This window comes from Eucyclogobius newberryi, unplaced genomic scaffold (genome assembly GCF_026437365.1).
Source record: "Eucyclogobius newberryi isolate DKJ021-1_F unplaced genomic scaffold, fEucNew1.0.hap1 SCAF_29, whole genome shotgun sequence".
Taxonomy (NCBI): domain Eukaryota; kingdom Metazoa; phylum Chordata; class Actinopteri; order Gobiiformes; family Gobiidae; genus Eucyclogobius; species Eucyclogobius newberryi.
In genome coordinates, this window is record NW_027315934.1 from 913,110 (window position 1) to 932,469 (window position 19,360).

The 19,360-nt window shown below is 51.7% G+C and overlaps 3 non-coding genes across 3 annotated transcripts; 1 reads left to right on the forward strand and 2 right to left on the reverse strand.

Annotated features, from left to right (window-relative positions):
* Window positions 1-3,387: 3,387 nt before the first annotated feature.
* trnar-ucu (transfer RNA arginine (anticodon UCU)) lies at window positions 3,388-3,478 on the reverse strand. The gene is given in 2 exon segments: window positions 3,388-3,423; window positions 3,442-3,478. It is a non-coding gene; the product is annotated as a tRNA-Arg (tRNA).
* Window positions 3,479-13,058: 9,580 nt separating this feature from the next.
* On the forward strand, window positions 13,059-13,132 carry trnat-agu (transfer RNA threonine (anticodon AGU)). The gene has a single exon. It is a non-coding gene; the product is annotated as a tRNA-Thr (tRNA).
* Window positions 13,133-18,622: 5,490 nt separating this feature from the next.
* Window positions 18,623-18,694, reverse strand: trnaa-agc (transfer RNA alanine (anticodon AGC)). Its single transcript has one exon. It is a non-coding gene; the product is annotated as a tRNA-Ala (tRNA).
* Window positions 18,695-19,360: the final 666 nt, after the last annotated feature.

Sequence of the window (19,360 nt, forward strand, 5' to 3'; positions counted from 1 at the left end):
GATGTAGGTGTTGGAGGAACAGCCCTCAGCTGGTTTAAATGCTGGTTTAAATCCTATCTATCTGATAGGTTCCAATTTGTTAATGTAAACCAGAGCTCCTCACCTTGCTCTAAAGTAATTTACGGTGTGCCACAGGGTTCGGTACTCGGTCCAATTCTGTTTACTCTTTATATGCTGCCATTAGGCAACATTATCAGAAAGCATGACATTAACTTCCACTGCTATGCAGACGACACTCAGCTGTATTTATCAATGAAACCTGATCAGAGCGATCAAGTAGACAGACTTAGTACTTGTGTGAAGGAGATAAAAACCTGGATGACACTAAACTACCTGCTTCTTAACCCTGAAAAAACCGAGGTCATTGTGCTTGGCCCTAAGCATCTACAAGATGCTCTATCTGAGCAGATAGTCACACTGGACAATGTCAGTGTAGCCTCCAGTTCTACTGTAAGAAACCTTGGAGTCTTATTTGACCAGGAGCTCTCATTTAAAGCTCATATAAATCAAGCTTGTAAAACAGCCTATTTCCATTTGCGCAACATCGCCAAAATCAGAAGAATCCTGCCTAAAAGTGATGCCGAAAAACTTATCCATGCATTTGTAACGACTAGATTAGACTACTGTAACTCCCTGCTTGCAGCGTGTCCTAAAAGCTCCATAAAAAGCTTTCAACTGGTTCAAAATGCAGCAGCAAGATTACTAACAGGAACAAAAAGAAGAGAGCACATTACGCCAGTGCTGAAGTCTCTTCACTGGCTCCCTGTCGAGTTTAGAATTAAATTCAAAATTCTACTCTTGACCTACAAAGCCATAAATGACGTGGCCCCATCCTACCTCAAAGATGCTATAGAACCATATCATCCAAACAGAGCTCTTCGCTCTCAGAATGCCGGCCTTCTGGTGGTGCCAAGAGTCTCTAAAAGTACTGTAGGAGGTAGCGCGTTTAGCTACCAAGCTCCTGTGTTATGGAATCAGCTCCCGACCCATGTTAAATATGCTGACACAGTCTCTTCATTTAAGTCCAGGCTTAAAACGTTCCTCTTCGAAATCGCTTATGGTCAGACTAGTTAGGAACAGAAACATAAACCCACAGCTTTAGCTACGCTGCCCTAGGAGTAACTATGCTGGGGGAAGTATGACAGCTTGAGCACTATCCTCTTCTTCTTCTGACTACTTATGCTATCAAACAATATTTATTTTTTGATTCCACTTGCAAACTGTTAACCGCCTTATTTTTCTTTCTCTCACTCCTGAGGACCTGTGGACCCAGATGCCCCTCCCCTGGTGAAGTGGTCCCTGCCCTGTGTGGACGGTCCCTCATCTGCCTGAGGGGTGGGTCCAGCTCGCCCCCGACGGTCCCTCATCTGCCTGACGAGTGGGTCCAGCTCGCCTCCGACGGTCCCTCATCTGCCTGAAGAGTGGGTCCAGTTCGCCTCAGTCGGTCCCTCAGCTGCCTGAAGAGTGGGTCCAGTTCGCCTCAGTCGGTCCCTCATCTGCCTGAAGAGTGGGTCCAGTTCGCCTCAGTCGGTCCCTCATCTGCCTGAAGAGTGGGTCCAGTTCGCCTCAGTCGGTCCCTCATCTGCCTGAAGAGTGGGTCCAGTTTGCCTCAGTCGGTCCCTCATCTGCCTGAAGAGTGGGTCCAGCTCCAGTCTCCTCGTGTCCGTCTGTCTGTCTGTGAGAGTCGGATCTTTCCTTCACTGGAACTCCTCCAAGTTTCTACGCTTTTTTTCCAAAGAGGTTTTTTTTGTAGTTTTTCCTGGCCGAGAAGGAGAGTCTAAGGACAGAGGACCCTGGGACATCGTCCCTCGCCACCACAGACATTGTCTGACTCCCTCGCCACCACAGACATTGTCTGACTTCATCGCCACCACAGACATTGTTGATTCATTTCTCCCTGTGGTCCTCAGAGGCAACTGTTGTTGTGATTTTGGGCCTTACAAAAATAAATTTATTTGATTTGATTTGATGTAGTGGAACTCAGACTTGTGGTGATCTCTTGGACACTTTTGTCAGCCACAAATGCAAAATGGGTTAACTCCAGTTGTCTAGCTGGCTGCGTGCTTGTTATCTGCAAATAATGGTATTTTTAATGTTCTGAACTGAGTCTTGCAAAGAAGACTGCAAACTCATTGCACCTGGAGAAATACAGAAACCATCAGACAAAGTAACATTTACCACACTGTAATTTGAAATATTAACCCGCTTTGTCATTAGCAGGTCCAGAGTGTGCCCTTTGCCCTTGGTGGGGCCACTCAGGTGCTGAGTAAGACCAAAGCTTCTGAGGACAGCGCCAAGCTCTTTAGAAGAAGACGAGGTTGAGCGGGGCGTGAAGGAAGGAAGGAACAGTCACTAACGTACGGGAAACTCCTACCAAGCAGTGGCCAGCCTATAGCACACTGGGATTCTGTGGTAATTGAACCAAGTTTACCAGTTCCTTTCATCAGTTAATAACACAAGCAGGCTTTCCTATTTACCAATGTAGATAACAGGGGTTACAACAGTAACTCTGGTGGGTCTCGAACTCACAGCCTTTGAATGCCTTTGCAACTTTTGTCTGATTCCCCTTTTTCACAAAAGCAAAACAGTCATCCGAAAACGGTCTACATTAATCAATCAATCAATCAATCAATCAATCCTTACCATCAAACTGAGAAACAAGGAGTGAAAAGAGTGCATTTACTCTGTTTAATCAGGGATACTTTTCAATCTCTAATTGCAAAATGTAAAAGAGCTCTTTCGGGTGATAAGTTTTTCTGTACATGTAAACAACTGATTTGCTTGAAAGGCTATCATGAAGGCACTGTTAGGATTTGAACCCAGGATCTCCTGTTTCAGGTAGATATTCAGTGACCAATGTTACCTCATAGATTTTGCCTGCGATATCTCTTTCAATCGTCCCTGGGTGGGCTCGAACTACCAACCTCCAGGTTAACAGCAGAGCGCGCTGGCCAATTGCGCCACAGAGCCAAACAGCCCGCTCCATTAAATATTGGCGACTCGACAAGCCGCAATATCTTTTTTTTTAAAGCGAGCCAGCAACATTCGAAAGTTCAGCCCCTGTCCAATCAACTGTGTTTAATGGAGAGCGAGGGCATCAATCTTTCTACCTTTGAGCTAAATCCCCTGTACCAATGTAGCTATAAAAAAACTGGAAGTCTTTCAATCAATCGACTCTCGCCAATTTATTGCGCACTCAATATACTGCAGTTAATCTGGATATTGAGGAAAAATTGCAAGATAATGTTATTTGACATAATGCCGATGTATTTGCTTACTTTTTCAAGCACACTTGGCAATTGAACCTCGTTCAGCAGTGCCTTTCATCAGATAGTAAAGCGAGCAGATTTTCCATTGTAAAAAACTAATATGTTCTCTCACCATTAGCGACTCTGGTGGGACTCGAGCCCACAACCTTTGAATGCCCTTGCAATTTATGCTTAGAAGTCCAAAGCGCTATCCATTGCGCCACAGAGTCCATGCATCCTTCCATGGTGCTCATTTCCACAAACGCAAAACACGTTTTTCATCCAAAATGAGTCCACATCAGTCATTCCTTGCCAACAAACTGAGAATCAAAAAGTGAAAAGAGTGCAGTTAATCTGTGTGTGCAGGGATACTTTTCCATCTTATTCCAATTTGTAACAGCAGCGCATTTTCTGTCGTTGTAAATAATTTGCATGCTTGAATGGACAACTGAGTAGTAGTAGGTTTGAGATGGGCCAGTAATTATTTAGCACTGTGGCATCAAGACTGCTCTTCTTTAAGAGAGGCTTAATGACTGCAGTTTTAAGGATCTTGGGAAAATTCCAGATCCAAGCAACATGTTGACTTTTTGATTGATTGGAGCCAACAGACTGCTCACCATAGACTTTAAAAATCTAGTCGGCAATGCATAAAGACAGCATGTAGTGGAACTCAGACTTGTGGTGATCTCTTGGACACTTTTGTCAGCCACAAATGCAAAATGGGTTAACTCCAGTTGTCTAGCTGGCTGCGTGCTTGTTATCTGCAAATAATGGTATTTTTAATGTTCTGAACTGAGTCTTGGAAAGAAGACTGCAAACTCATTGCACCTGGAGAAATACAGAAACCATCAGACAAAGTAACATTTACCAGACTGGAATTTGAAATATTAACCCGCTTTGTCATTAGCAGGTCCAGAGTGTGCCCTTTGCCCTTGGTGGGGCCACTCAGGTGCTGAGTAAGACCAAAGCTTCTGAGGACAGTGCCAAACTCTTTAGAAGAAGACGAGGTTAAGCGGGGCGTGAAGGAAGGAAGGAACAGTCACTCACGTACGGGAAACTCCTACCAAGCAGTGGCCAGCCTATAGCACACTGGGATTCTGTGGTAATTGAACCAAGTTTAGCAGTTCCTTTCATCAGTTAATAACACAAGCAGGCTTTCCTATTTACCAATGTAGATAACAGGGGTTACAACAGTGACTCTGGTGGGTCTCGAACTCACAGCCTTTGAATGCCTTTGCAACTTTTGTCTGATTACCCTTTTTCACAAAAGCAAAACAGTCATCCGAAAACGGTCTACATCAATCAATCAATCAATCCTTACCATCAAACTGAGAAACAAGGAGTGAAAAGAGTGCATTTACTCTGTTTATTCAGGGATACTTTTCAATCTCTAATTGCAAAATGTAAGAGCCCTTTCGGGTGATAATTTTGTCTTTACATATAAACAACTGATTTGCTTGAACGGCTATCATCAAGGCACTGCTGGGATTTGAACCCTGTTTACTAGACAGGCACTTGGACCATCTAAGCCACAGCGCCTCTTAAATGCTACTTTAACCTGTTTCAGCTAGATATTCAGTGACCAATGTTACCTCATAGATTTTGCCTGCGATAGCTCTTTCAATGTTCCCTGGGTGGGCTCGAACCACCAACCTCCCGGTTAACAGCAGAGCGCGCTGGCCAATTGCGCCACAGAGACAAACAGCCCGCTCAATTAAATATTTGCGACTCGACAAGCCGCAATATCTTTTTTTCTAACCCTTTAAGCGCCAAAGTCGCAGAAATGCAACTTTACCGTACAAGGAAATTAATGAAATAATAGTAGAAAATGAATCACTTCAGTCATTGGTCGGTTCCGTGCAACTTCCCTTTATTAGCCAGGTATGATCCAGGGCAGATTCGGTAAGGAAAAAAATGGCTGGAGGAAGTACACGTGGCATGCAATTTACAGCAGATTCTGACTCTGAAGGGTATTATCTCCCCGAGAGTGACGATGGATTTCCAAGTGGAGATGAAGGGACTTCGAAACAACGGACAGGTGCAAAGGACAGACGGAGGCGAGGAACCAGTGGAACCAGTGGCTGCAGTAAAACTTGCCCGGTGGATGAGAGCTGGGACATGCTGAGAGAGGTCGAGGTATTTGAGGCATGGATCAAACCTTTTGAAGACCCAGTTGGCTACACAGGAGAGATGGATCTGACGGATGCTAATCCATTTGATATTCTGTCACTCTTTCTGACCGATCAGTTTTGGACTTTCATTACTGATGAGACAAATAGATATGCACATCAGTGTATGGCACCTATGATTCTGAAGCCACATTCAAGATTTCTTGAGTGGTATGATGTATCAGTCACCGAAATGAAAGCTTTTTTCGCTTTGCATCTCTCCATGGGCCTTGTTGAGAAACCTGAAATCGAGGATTACTGGGGAACATTTTGGCCTACACAAACGCCTGGATTTGGAAATGTAATGTCAAGAAACAGATTTGAAATCATTCTTTCGTTCTTTCATTTTGTCAACAATAATGATTATGTGAGAACAGGCGAGCCCGGGCACGATAAACTGTTCAAAGTCCGCCCAATAATAGATTTGATTATTCCCAAATTTGCAGCAGTTTACAGTCCAATCAAGGAGCTTTCTTTAGATGAAATGACAATAGCTTTCAAGGGGAGATCTTCACTAAAATGTTACTCTCCGAATAAACCTGACAAATATGGCTATAGAGTGTATGCCCTGAGTGAAAGCTGTTCAGGGTATGTTTTGCGCTGGTCAATGCACACTGGACAGTACAAAAATAATGCAAGCAACATCAGTGCAACACACGCAGTTGTCCGTGAGTTGGTTTCTCCCTTTACGGGCAAAGGACACGAGATTTACATGGACAGTTACTATACCTCGCCTGTAATTGCAAATGAATTAGCAGATTTGGAAACTGGACTGTGTGGGACGGTAAGGATTACCAGGTTGGGGATGCCAACCAGTGATACATAATCAAACATGCCAGCAACGCCAAGCTCCTCGGCGTTGGCCTCTGTGCGGTTCCATGCAACGAGAGATACGCTAAAAAACTTTAAATGCTGTCATTTGGATATGTAAAAGTGCAGGGTACCTTGACCCTGGATGGACATCTTTTCTGTGATGGCTCTCTCCTTTCTTCACTGCTTTCTCCACAACCTGCCTGGCACCAATGATGGATGTATAAGTTGGAAAAATAAAAAAAATGAAAAAAATACATAATAAATACCGTGTTTGTCATCATTTGGTCAGAACTTGTAATCAGGGCCCGAGTTTGAAGATGTGAGCAAAAGGGGTGAAAATGGGTTAAAATGTGAAAAAACACCAAAATGAGCAAAATGAAATAATCCCCCATCATCAGTGCACAGTTTGCCCCCAGAAAAGCACTCCCCTGGTGCCTGGAGGTGATCTGACCACCAGAATATAGTACCATATACCCCTGCTGGACTAAGAAAAAAAAACGAGCTTCCAGCCAATAGTACACTATACCCGAGGGACTCTGTCGTTTTTCGGCAATAGTACACTATACCCGAGGGACTCTGTCGTTTTTCGGCAATAGTACACAATACCTGAAAAGACTCTGTCATTTTTCGGCAATAGTACACTATATACCGTTGGACTTAGTCGTTTTTTGGGCTCGTGGGAATAAGCGTTCAGCTCAAGAATCCCGGGCTAAATCACGCTGCTCCCGAGAAATTCTTACGCTGCTCTCACGCGGAATATGCAAAATGGTAATGCTGGGAGGGACGGGCGGGCGGTTTTTGAGAATGACGTTTTTCGCAATCGAAACAGGTACATTTCCTGGTTGTGCGGCTACCGGGCAAGGAGCTCGTTTGACGGGCACACGAGAACCGCGACCGATGGGCCCCGTTCTGGTTTTATCCAGCTTCCAAGGCTCCTTCACAGCCGTAATGTCAAGTCATGGTTCGGAGGTGCGGAGGTGAGCGTCGGATCACGGAGCCTCTGAATGGAGCCCCGCGCTCCGCGCTCCTCCGCGCTCTAAGCGCCGCTCAGACCCGGCATGAGAGGGTCTATTTTCGGCTTGATTTTACCAGACTCCCGGGCACTTCCAGAAGCTTGCTGTTTGCTCTGATTGCTCGGGGCAGAGCACAGTGTCACGCTGAGAACGGGCTGTACGCGGAGGTGAGAGCTGGTTGTAAGGCGGATCACGGAGCCTCTGAATGGAACCCCGCGCTCCGCGCTCCTCCGCGCTCTAAGCACCGCTCAGACCCGGCATGAGAGGGTCTATTTTCGGCTTGATTTTACCAGACTCCCGGGCACTTCCAGAAGCTTCCTGTTTGCTCTGATTGCTCGGGGCAGAGCACGGTGTCACGCTGACCACGGGCTGTACGCGGAGGTGACCGCTGGTTGTAAGGCGAATCACGGAGCCTCTGAATGAACCACCGCGCTCCCGCCCTCCTCCGCGCTCTAAGCGCCGCTCAGACCCGGCATGAGAGGGTCTATTTTCGGCTTGATTTTACCAGACTCCCGGGCACTTCCAGAAGCTTCCTGTTTGCTCTGATTGCTCGGGGCAGAGCACGATGTCACGCTGACCACGGGCTGTACGCGGAGGTGACCCGCTCCGTGATCTTAGCGCCGCCCAGACCCAGGGCCATCCACCCCGCACACGGCCAGACTTTGCCCGGCCAGGGAGCACCTTCTGCGGGTCGGAGGCTCCGGGTCGGAGCCCCTGGAGCCTGGAGCCCTCACCGGGCCCCGAACTCGGCTGCCGGAGGCAGTGCAGTGCCTCATGGATAAAAGGGCACCCAGCCGGTCTCGAACTCGCGTGAGGCGGAGCAGGGATCATCCATGAATCAACCATGAAAATGGTACAAATCATGGTTCTATGTATACCAGACAAGGAGCTTGGTCTATTGGCACTCAAGACCCGCCATCGTAGGGCCCCGTTCTGGTTTTATCCAGCTTCGAAGGCTCCTGCACACTGCGGGTTTGTTTACATTTTGCGGCTGTGGTTTGCTCCGGCTAACCTCACGCCGGACACGTTGGAAGCGAGGCCGAGACAGAGGTCCCACCAGGCGCGGGGCGTCAGTCTGACTGGCTTCCCCCGCGCCTGGCCCCTTGTCTCCGGAGATGGGACCGTCACTCACCCCCGCACTGAAGGACGCGCGGCTTGAAGGATGATGGCTGCGCTTAGCCCCTGTGCCAGGGGCTCTGAGCCAGTCCCCTTCAGCCTCAACGCGTCCCGTGGAAACACAGTCCGGGTCCATTGTCACTCACCCCTGCGCAGAAGGACGCGCGGCTTGGAGGATGATGGCTGCGCTTGGCCCCTGGCACAGGGGCTCTGCACCAGTCCCCTTCAGCCTCAACGCGTCCGGTGGAACAACAGTCCAGGCCCTCTGTCACTCACCCCCGCACTGAAGGACGCGCGGCTTGAAGGATGATGGCTGTGCTTAGCCCCTGTGCCAGGGGCTCTGAGCCAGTCCCCTTCAGCCTCAACGCGTCCGGTGGGAACACAGTCCGGGTCCACTGTCACTCACCCCTGCGCAGAAGGACGCGCGGCTTGGAGGATGATGGCTGCGCTTAGCCCCTGGCACAGGGGCTCTGCACCAGTCCCCTTCAGCCTCAACGCGTCCGGTGGAACAACAGTCCAGGCCCACTGTCACTCACCCCCGCACTGAAGGACGCGCGGCTTGGAGGATGATGGCTGCGCTTAGCCCCTGTTACAGGGGCTCTGCGCCAGTCTCCTTCAGCCTCAACGCGTCCGACGGAACCACAGTCCGGGTCCATTGTCACTCACCCCTGCGGAGAAGGACGCGCGGCTTGAAGGATGATGGCTGTGCTTAGCCCCTGTGCCAGGGGCTCTGAGCCAGTCCCCTTCAGCCTCAACGCGTCCGGTGGGAACACAGTCCGGGTCCACTGTCACTCACCCCTGCGCAGAAGGACGCGCGGCTTGGAGGATGATGGCTGCGCTTAGCCCCTGGCACAGGGGCTCTGCACCAGTCTCCTTCAGCCTCAACGCGTCCGGTGGAACAACAGTCCAGGCCCACTGTCACTCACCCCCGCACTGAAGGACGTGCGGCTTGGAGGATGATGGCTGCGCTTAGCCCCTGTTACAGGGGCTCTGCGCCAGTCTCCTTCAGCCTCAACGCGTCCGACGGAACCACAGTCCGAGCCCATTGTCACTCACCCCCGCGCAGCAGGAGGCGCGGCTTGAAGGATGATGGCTGCGCTTAGCCCCTGGGCCCAAGGGCTCTGCGCCAGTCCCCTTCAGCCTCAACTTGTCCGATGGCTCTGCGCGGGGCGGGGGGCAGGGCCGGCGCATATTTTTGGTCCGACTCCGGTCCCTTCCTCGTCTCTGAGTTTGTCAAATGCAGCGCCTGTCCAGGGCTCACTTTGCTATCAACTGGCTGGTCACCGCCATCGTAGGGCCCCGTTCTGGTTTCATCCAGCTTCGAAGGCTCCTGCGCACTGCGGGGTTGTTGGCATTTGTGGTCCTGATTTGCGCTGGCTCACCCTCACGCTGGACACAGCGCCAGATGATATATTTGGTCCGACTCCGGTCCCTTCCTCGTCTCTGAGTTTGTCAAATGCAGCGCCTGTCCAGGGCTCACTTTGCTATCAACTGGCTGGTCACCGCCATCGTAGGGCCCCGTTCTGGTTTCATCCAGCTTCGAAGGCTCCTGCGCACTGCGGGGTTGTAGGCATTTGTGGTCCTGATTTGCGCTGGCTCACCCTCACGCTGGACACAGCGCCAGATGATATATTTGGTCCGACTCCGGTCCCTTCCTCGTCTCTGAGTTTGTCAAATGCAGCGCCTGTCCAGGGCTCACTTTGCTATCAACTGGCTGGTCACCGCCATCGTAGGGCCCCGTTCTGGTTTCATCCAGCTTCGAAGGCTCCTGCGCACTGCGGGGTTGTAGGCATTTGTGGTCCAGAGCCCCGGCTCTAAATTAAACCTGTTACCCTAGTAGGCCGGCCTCCGGGTCCCCCTCTCTTCTTCGGTTATGGAGTACATTGGGCGCGGGGGCAGCCAGTGGAGGGCAAGGGCCCTGCCTCCAAGTGTGGTGTAGGGGACAGGGGAGCCAGGGCCTTGGGGCCCTGGTTCTTTTTATCTTTTAAAGTGGCTCAGAGTACCAAGGGCACGGACTTCCAGGGGGCTGCACCAAGGGTGTGTAGCTCGTGTGGGGGTGCTTAAGTGTGGGTACCCGGGGACGAAAGGTGGGCCGGGGCCGGCGCGAGCCTCTGTGGTGAGTGCTGGGCCGTTCCCTTGGTACTCCAGTCAGAGTACCAAGGGCACGGACTTCCATGGTATAGTACCAAGGGCACGGACCTCCAGGGGGCTGAACCAAGGGTGTGTAGCCCGTGTGGGGGTGCTTAAGTGTGGGTCCCCGGGTTCGAAGGGAGAGCCTGGTCCCCGGTGGTCATCCCCGGAGTCCCAGAGCCTGCAACCCGGGGAAGAGTGGCCCGTCCCCAGACTGAGTTTGGGGGAATGCGGGGTGGCTCTGGAGGTGCTCCGTGGGTTCCAGGGGGTGTTCAGTGGAGGCCATGCCCAGCCAGAGTGGCCCGTCCCCAGACTGAGTTTGGGGGAATGCGGGGTGGCTCTGGAGGGGCTCCAGGGGTTCCAGGGGGTGCTCGGCGGAGGCCATGCCCAGCCAGAGTGGCCCTTCCCCGGGCAGAATCTGGGGAGAGTGGGGGGTGGCTCTGGAGGTGCTCCGGGGGCTCCAGGGGTTCCAGGGGGTGCTCAGTGGGGGCCATGCCCAGCCAGAGTGGCCCTTCCCCGGGGTGAGTCTGGAGGAGTGGGGGGTGGCTCTGGAGGGGCTCCAGGGGTTCCAGGGGGTGCTCGGCGGAGGCCATGCCCAGCCAGAGTGGCCCTTCCCCGGGCAGAGTCTGGGGAGAGTGGGGGGTGGCTCTGGAGGTGCTCCGGGGGCTCCAGGGGGTGCTCAGTGGAGGCCATGCCCAGCCAGAGTGGCCCTTCCCCGGGCAGAATCTGGGGAGAGTGGGGGTGGCTCTGGAGGTGCTCCGGGGGCTCCAGGGGTTCCAGGGGGTGCTCAGTGGGGGCCATGCCCAGCCAGAGTGGCCCTTCCCCGGGGTGAGTCTGGAGGAGTGGGGGGTGGCTCTGGAGGGGCTCCAGGGGTTCCAGGGGGTGCTCGGCGGAGGCCATGCCCAGCCAGAGTGGCCCTTCCCCGGGCAGAGTCTGGGGAGAGTGGGGGGTGGCTCTGGAGGTGCTCCGGGGGCTCCAGGGGGTGCTCAGTGGAGGCCATGCCCAGCCAGAGTGGCCCTTCCCCGGGCAGAATCTGGGGAGAGTGGGGGGTGGCTCTGGAGGTGCTCCGGGGGCTCCAGGGGTTCCAGGGGGTGCTCAGTGGGGGCCATGCCCAGCCAGAGTGGCCCTTCCCCGGGGTGAGTCTGGAGGGTTGGGGGGTGGCTCTGGAGGGAATCCAGGGGTTCCAGGGGGTGCTCGGCGGAGGCCATGCCCAGCCAGAGTGGCCCTTCCCCGGGCAGAGTCTGGGGAGAGTGGGGGGTGGCTCTGGAGGTGGTCCGGGGGCTCCAGGGGGTGCTCAGTGGAGGCCATGCCCAGCCAGAGTGGCCCTTCCCCGGGCAGAATCTGGGGAGAGTGGGGGGTGGCTCTGGAGGTGCTCCGGGGGCTCCAGGGGTCCCAGGGGGTGCTCAGTGGGGGCCATGCCCAGCCAGAGTGGCCCTTCCCCGGGGTGAGTCTGGAGGAGTGGGGGGTGGCTCTGGAGGGGCTCCAGGGGTTCCAGGGGGTGCTCGGCGGAGGCCATGCCCAGCCAGAGTGGCCCTTCCCCGGGCAGAGTCTGGGGAGAGTGGGGGGTGGCTCTGGAGGTGCTCCGGGGGCTCCAGGGGGTGCTCAGTGGAGGCCATGCCCAGCCAGAGTGGCCCTTCCCCGGGCAAAGGCTGGCTGGTGGATGATCCCTGCTCCGCCTCACGCGAGTTCGAGACCGGCTGGGTGCACTTTTATCCATGAGACACTGCACTGCCTCCGGCAGCCGAGTTCGGGGCCCGGTGAGGGCTCCAGGCTCCAGGGGCTCCGACCCGGAGCCTCCGACCCGCAGAAGGTGCTCCCTGGCCGGGCAAAGTCTGGCCGTGTGCGGGGTGGATGATCCCTGCTCCGCCTCACGCGAGTTCGAGACCGGCTGGGTGCACCTTTATCCATGAGGCACTGCACTGCCTCCGGCAGCCGAGTTCGGGGCCCGGTGAGGGCTCCAGGCTCCAGGGGCTCCGACCCGGAGCCTCCGACCCGGAGCCTCCGACCCGCAGAAGGTGCTCCCTGGCCGGGCAAAGTCTGGCCGTGTGCGGGGTGGATGATCCCTGCTCCGCCTCACGCGAGTTCGAGACCGGCTGGGTGCACCTTTATCCATGAGGCACTGCACTGCCTCCGGCAGCCGAGTTCGGGGCCCGGTGAGGGCTCCAGGCTCCAGGGGCTCCGACCCGGAGCCTCCGACCCGCAGAAGGTGCTCCCTGGCCGGGCAAAGTCTGGCCGTGTGCGGGGTGGGTGATCCCTGCTCCGCCTCACGCGAGTTCGAGACCGGCTGGGTGCACTTTTATCCAAGAATCAACTGGAGTGTGGAGCTTCTACGGGCCTCCAGGGGCACTGCCGACCCAGAGCTGTGCCCCGGCTTCAGTTCTCTGTATCTCAGGAAGTTTTTTATTTATACATTTATTTCATCCATAATCTCTGGCGCCTAAAGGGTTAACCGGGAGGTTGGTGGTTCGAGCCCACCCAGGGACGATTGGAAGAGCTATCGCAGGCGAAATCTACAAGGTAACATTGGTCACTGAATATCTAGCTGAAACAGGTCGAAGTTGCATTTAAGAGGTGCTGTGGCTTAGATGGTCAAAGTGCCTGTCCAGTAAACAGGAGATCCTGGGTTCAAATCCCAGCAGTGCTTTCATGATAGCCTTTCAAGCAAATCAGTTGTTTACAAGTACAGAAGAACGTATGACCCTAAAGAGCTCTTTTACATTTTGCAATTAGAGATTGAAAAGTATCCCTGAATAAACAGAGTAAATGCACTCTTTTCACTCCTTGTTTCTCAGTTTGATGGTAAGGATTGATTGATGTAGACCGTTTTCGGATGACTGTTTTGCTTTTGTGAAAAAGGGGAATCAGACAAAAGTTGCAAAGGCATTCAAAGGCTGTGAGTTCGAGACCCACCAGAGTCCCTGTTGTAACCCCTGTTATCTACATTGGTAAATAGGAAAGCCTGCTTGTGTTATTAACTGATGAAAGGAACTGCTAAACTTGGTTCAATTACCACAGAATCCCAGTGTGCTATAGGCTGGCCACTGCTTGGTAGGAGTTTCCCGTACGTGAGTGACTGTTCCTTCCTTCCTTCACGCCCCGCTCAACCTCGTCTTCTTCTAAAGAGCTTGGCGCTGTCCTCAGAAGCTTTGGTCTTACTCAGCACCTGAGTGGCCCCACCAAGGGCAAAGGGCACACTCTGGACCTGCTAATGACAAAGCGGGTTAATATTTCAAATTACAGTGTGGTAAATGTTACTTTGTCTGATGGTTTCTGTATTTCTCCAGGTGCAATGAGTTTGCAGTCTTCTTTGCAAGACTCAGTTCAGAACATTAAAAATACCATTATTTGCAGATAACAAGGGTTTGAGTCCAATGATCATAGCCATTCAGCAGAGTGGCGCAGCGGAAGCGTGCTGGGCCCATAACCCAGAGGTCGATGAATCGAAACCATCCTCTGCTAGAATGTTTTTACTTGCATTATTGCGATTGTCAATCCAAATTAACCCTTTAAGCGCCAAATTCGCAGAAATGCGACTTTACCGTACAAGGAAATTTATGAAATAATAGTAGAAAATGAATCACTTCAGTCATTGGTCGGTTCGGTGCAACTTCCTCTTATTAGCCAGGTATGATCTAGGGTAGATCCGGTAAGGAAAAAAATGGCTGGAGGAAGTACACGTGGCATGCAATTTACAGCAGATTCTGACTCTGAAGGAATTTATCTCCCCGAGAGTGACGATGGATTTCCAAGTGGAGATGAAGGGACTTCGAAACAACGGACAGGTGCAAAGGACGAGGCGAGGAACCAGTGGAACCAGTGGCTGCAGTAAAACTTGCCTGGTGGATGAGAGCTGGGACATGCTGAGAGAGGTCGAGGTATTTGAGGCATGGATCAAACCTTTTGAAGACCCAGTTGGCTAAACAGGAGAGATGGATCTGACGGATGCTAATCCATTTGATATTCTGGCACTCTTTCTGACCGATCAGTTTTGGACTTTCATTACTGATGAGACAAATAGATATGCACATCAGTGTATGGCACCTATGATTCTGAAGCCACATTCAAGATTTCTTGAGTGGTATGATGTATCAGTCACCGAAATGAAAGCTTTCTTCGCTTTGCATCTCTCCATGGGCCTTGTTGAGAAACCTGAAATCGAGGATTACTGGGGAACATTTTGGCTTACACAAACGCCTGGATTTGGAAATGTAATGTCAAGAAACAGATTTGAAATCATTCTTTCGTTCTTTCATTTTGTCAACAATAATGATTATGTGAGAACAGGCGAGCCCGGGCACGATAAACTGTTTAAAGTCCACCCAATAATAGATTTGATTATTCCCAAATTTGCAGCAGTTTACAGTCCAATCAAGGAGCTTTCTTTAGATGAAATGACAATTGCTTTCAAGGGGAGATTTTCACTAAAATGTTACTCTCCGAATAAACCTGACAAATATGGCTATAGAGTGTATGCCCTGAGTGAAAGCTGTTCAGGGTATGTTTTGCGCTGGTCAATGCACACTGGACAGTAAAAAAATAATGCAAGCAACATCAGTGCAACACACGCAGTTGTCCGTGAGTTGGTTTCTCCCTTTACGGGCAAAGGACACGAGATTTACATGGACAGTTACTATACCTCGCCTGTAATTACAAATTAATTAGCAGATTTGGAAACTGGACTGTGTGGGGCGGTAAGGATTACCAGGTTGGGGATGCCAAAATGCCTTGGTAAAAGTGTCTTACAGCTGAAAAAAGGAGATGACCCAGTTTTTTGCAGAAAGGGAAAACTCCTGGCTTGTGCTTGGCACGATACTAAACGTCTCACCATGTTGTCCACAGTCCATGGAAATGATTGTGTTCAGAGGAGGATCCGGTCCAAGACAGATGACACTGGCTTCCGTGACATCAAAAGACCTGTATGTGTCGACCAGTACAACGCCTACATGGGTGGAGTGGACACTGCTGACCAGAGGATGAAGACATACCTCTTTCCACAAAGGTCCCGGAAATGGTATCATCGCATACATCATTTACACCAAATCCACTCCAGGCCCACACAAACCTTTAAAGGTTTACATTCAGAACATTATTGATGCATTACTGGCTGATCACTCCAAAAAACAAGAGAGGCGCTCAAGACCGGAGGGTGAAATGCCACAGAGACTCACAGAGCGTCATTGGCTTTTTCAAGCAGAGGGACGTCCAGACTGCGCCGTGTGCTCTGACTGCTCTCGTACCAAAGGCAGGCGGCAAACAAAGTACAGGTGCCGTCAGTGTGGCGTTGGCCTCTGTGCGGTTCCATGCAACGAGAGATACCATACGCTAAAAAACTTTAAATGCTGTCATTTGGATATGTAAAAGTGCAGGGTACCTTGACCCTGGATGGACATCTTTTCTGGGATGGTTCTCTCCTTTCTTTACTGCTTTCTCCACAACCTGCCTGGCACCAATGATGGATGTATAAGTTGGAAAAATAAAAAAATGAAAAAAATACATAATAAATACCGTGTTTGTCATCATGTGGTCAGAACTTGTAATTAGGGCCCGAGTTTGAAGTTGTGAGCAAAAGAGGTGAAAATGGGTTAAAATGTGAAAAAACACCAAAATGAGCAAAATGAAATAATCCCCCATCATCAGTGCACTGTTTGCCCCCAGAAAAGCACTCCCCTGGGGCCTGGAGGTGAACTGACCATCAGAGTATAGTACCATATACCCCTGCTGGACTTAGAAAAAAAAACGAGTTTCAAATCAATAGTACACTATACCCGAGGGACTCTGTCGTTTTTTGGCTCGTGCGAATAAGCGTTCGGGGGAAGATTCCCGGGCTGAATCACGCTGCTCCCGCGAAATTCTTGACGCTGCTCTCAGGCGGAATGTGCAAAATGGTAATGCTGGGAGGGAGGGGCGGGCGGTTTTTGAGAATGACGTTTTTCGGAATCGAAACAGGTACATTTCCTGGTTGTGCGGCTACCGGACAAGGAGCTCGTTTGACGGGCACACGAGAACCGCGATCGATGGGCCCCGTTCTGGTTTTATCCAGCTTCCAAGGCTCCTTCACAACCGTAATGTCAAGTTATTTAGGCGTCATAGTTCGGTTCAACTCCGGATCAACTGGTGGAGCCCCGCTCCGTGATTTTAGCGCCGCCCAGACCCGGCAAGAGAGGTGCTATTCTAGGCTTCATTTTACCAGACTCCGAGGCACTTCCAGAAGCTTCCTGGTTGCTCCGATTGCTCGGGGCTGAACACAGTGTCACAGTCCCGGCTTTACAGCGACATAATCATTTGAGCTGACATTCATAGTATCAAATGCTCAGACCAGACAATCCAGATCAGCGTAGCGGCTGACCACGGGCTGTACGCGGAGATGAGCGCTGGTTGTGACAGGGATCACGGATCCACTGGTGGAGCCCCGCTCCGTGATTTTAGCGCCGCCCTGACCCGGCAAGAGAGGCGCTATTCTCGGCTTCATTTTACCAGACTCCGGGGCACCTCCAGAAGCTTCCTGGTTGCTCCGATTGCTCGGGGCACAACACAATGTCACGGTCCCGGCTTTACAGCGACATAATCATTTGAGCTGACATTCATAGTATCAAATGCTCAGACCAACGGGCTGTACGGGGAGATGAGCGCTGGTTGTGACACGGATCACGGATCCTCTGGTTGTCCGGCTCCGTGGTTTTGGAGGTGCCCAGACCCGGCCAGGGCCGCGCAGTTTCCCCCCGGCTTCATATGCGCCTCCCACGGCAATCAGAGTAGCGGAGTGCGGGCTGACACTTAGCTCCAGCCTGGGTCCTGGGTCTGGATCCTCTGCTGGAGCCCGGCTCCATGGCTCAGAGCGGCCCAGACCCGGCCAGGGTCTGGTTTTTTGCGATTGAAAATGGTACAAATAATGGTTCTATGTATACCGGACAAGGAGCTTGGTCTATTGGCACTCAAGACCCGCCATCGTAGGGCCCCGTTCTGGTTTTATCCAGCTTCAAAGGCTCCTGCGCACTGCGGGTTTGTTTACATTTTGCGGCTGTGGTTTGCTCCGGCTAACCTCACGCCGGACACTTTGGAAGCGAGGCCGAGACGCCCCGTCTGACCCAGGTTTTCTCCCACGGATGTCCCACCAGGCGCGGGGCGTCAGTCTGACTGGCTTCCCCCGCGCCTGGCCCCTTGTCACCGGAGATGGGACCGTCACTCACCCCCGTGCAGTAGGACGCGCGGCTTGGAGGATGATGGCTGCGCTTAGCCCCTGGCACAGGGGCTCTGCACCAGTCCCCTTCAGCCTCAACGCGTCTGGTGGAACAACAGTCAAGGCCCACTGTCACTCACCCCCGCACAGAAGGACGCGCGGCTTGAAGGATGATGGCTGCGCTTAGCCCCTGTGCCAGGGGCTCTGAGCCAGTCCCCTTCAGCCTCAACGCGTCCGGTGGAAACACAGTCCGGGTCCACTGTCACTCACCCCTGCGCAGAAGGACGCGCGGCTTGGAGGATGATGGCTGCGCTTAGCCCCTGGCACAGGGGCTCTGCACCAGTCCCCTTCAGCCTCAACGCGTCTGGTGGAACAACAGTCCAGGCCCACTGTCACTCACCCCCGCACAGAAAGACGCGCGGCTTGAAGGATGATGGCTGCGCTTAGCCCCTGTGCCAGGGGCTCTGAGCCAGTCCCCTTCAGCCTCAACGCGTCAGGTGGAAACACAGTCCGGGTCCACTGTCACTCACCCCCGCGCAGGGATGCTTTCAAGTACAACCGCTGCTACGTTGCATGGAACAGCTAAAGGTTGATTACTGCATATTGCACGCTGCATCCTAAATGGATGGGATTTTTCAATGTCTCTCTTAACAACCCACAGCGTGTCTTATTCATACTGTGGATTCAAGTCTTCCAAAAGGCTGACCACGATATTCCCATGCCAGGAGTTGAACCCAGGCCACCTGAATGGGCCACTTTGTCTCACCTTCCTGCAGGTAGTGTGGATGGATGAAATAATATTGTTTGAGTTTTTATAAGTGCTGCAAGGTTCAAAGGTAATGCGGGACTGGGAGCTTGCACTGAATCACCACATGTGCTGATTTGAAATATTTAAGTGAAGGTCTCTAAAATTCACTGCAGTGTAATCTGGTCATTAGCAAAGACTACAGAGTCGCCTGGAGATGCTGGTGATTAAACCCAGGACCTCGTACATGCTAAGCATGCGCTCTACCACTGAGCTACATCCCCTTCCTTATCAAACCCTTAAAATGATAGAATGGACAAAAACAGAACAGATAGAATAGAAACAACAGAAACAGTGACCAGAAAGACAATTCAATTCTTCATTTTTTTTTTTATTCCAATTTGACTGGTTGTGACACAAAGATTTGTCCCATTGTTACTTTACTTACATGTGCGTCACTTTTTGTGTGTTACAGTAACTTTTTTGGCCTGATCACCCAGTCCACAAGTGTTCCTGTACCTATATATTTACAAATCAAGCACTGTTAAGCAGTTGGCATCCTTTGCTGGTCAGGGGGAAGAGGAAGGTATGTTTCCAGCAGGGTTCTAAGAAATATGAAGCAATGCCAATGGATTTCTTGCCCATCAGCTTGACCACCTGGCCACCACAATACTGCATCTTTGGAAAATTACAGTGAAAGCTTGAGACCAATAAAAAAATCAGGGGAAGTATTGTTAGGAATAAATGTGCAGCAATCAGTACCAAACATCGAGCAAATACCAGATTTCTCAGCTAAGAGCAGGTCAAGAGCAACGCGATTCTGCCAAGCCATAAGTGAGGTCGGAGCCAATTGTTCTGTAATTCCCTCTAATGCGTCTATTGTAAAGTTCAAGAATCTTTGCTGATTATAATAAATGTAATTTATCCATTGAACATTAATATTAGATGTT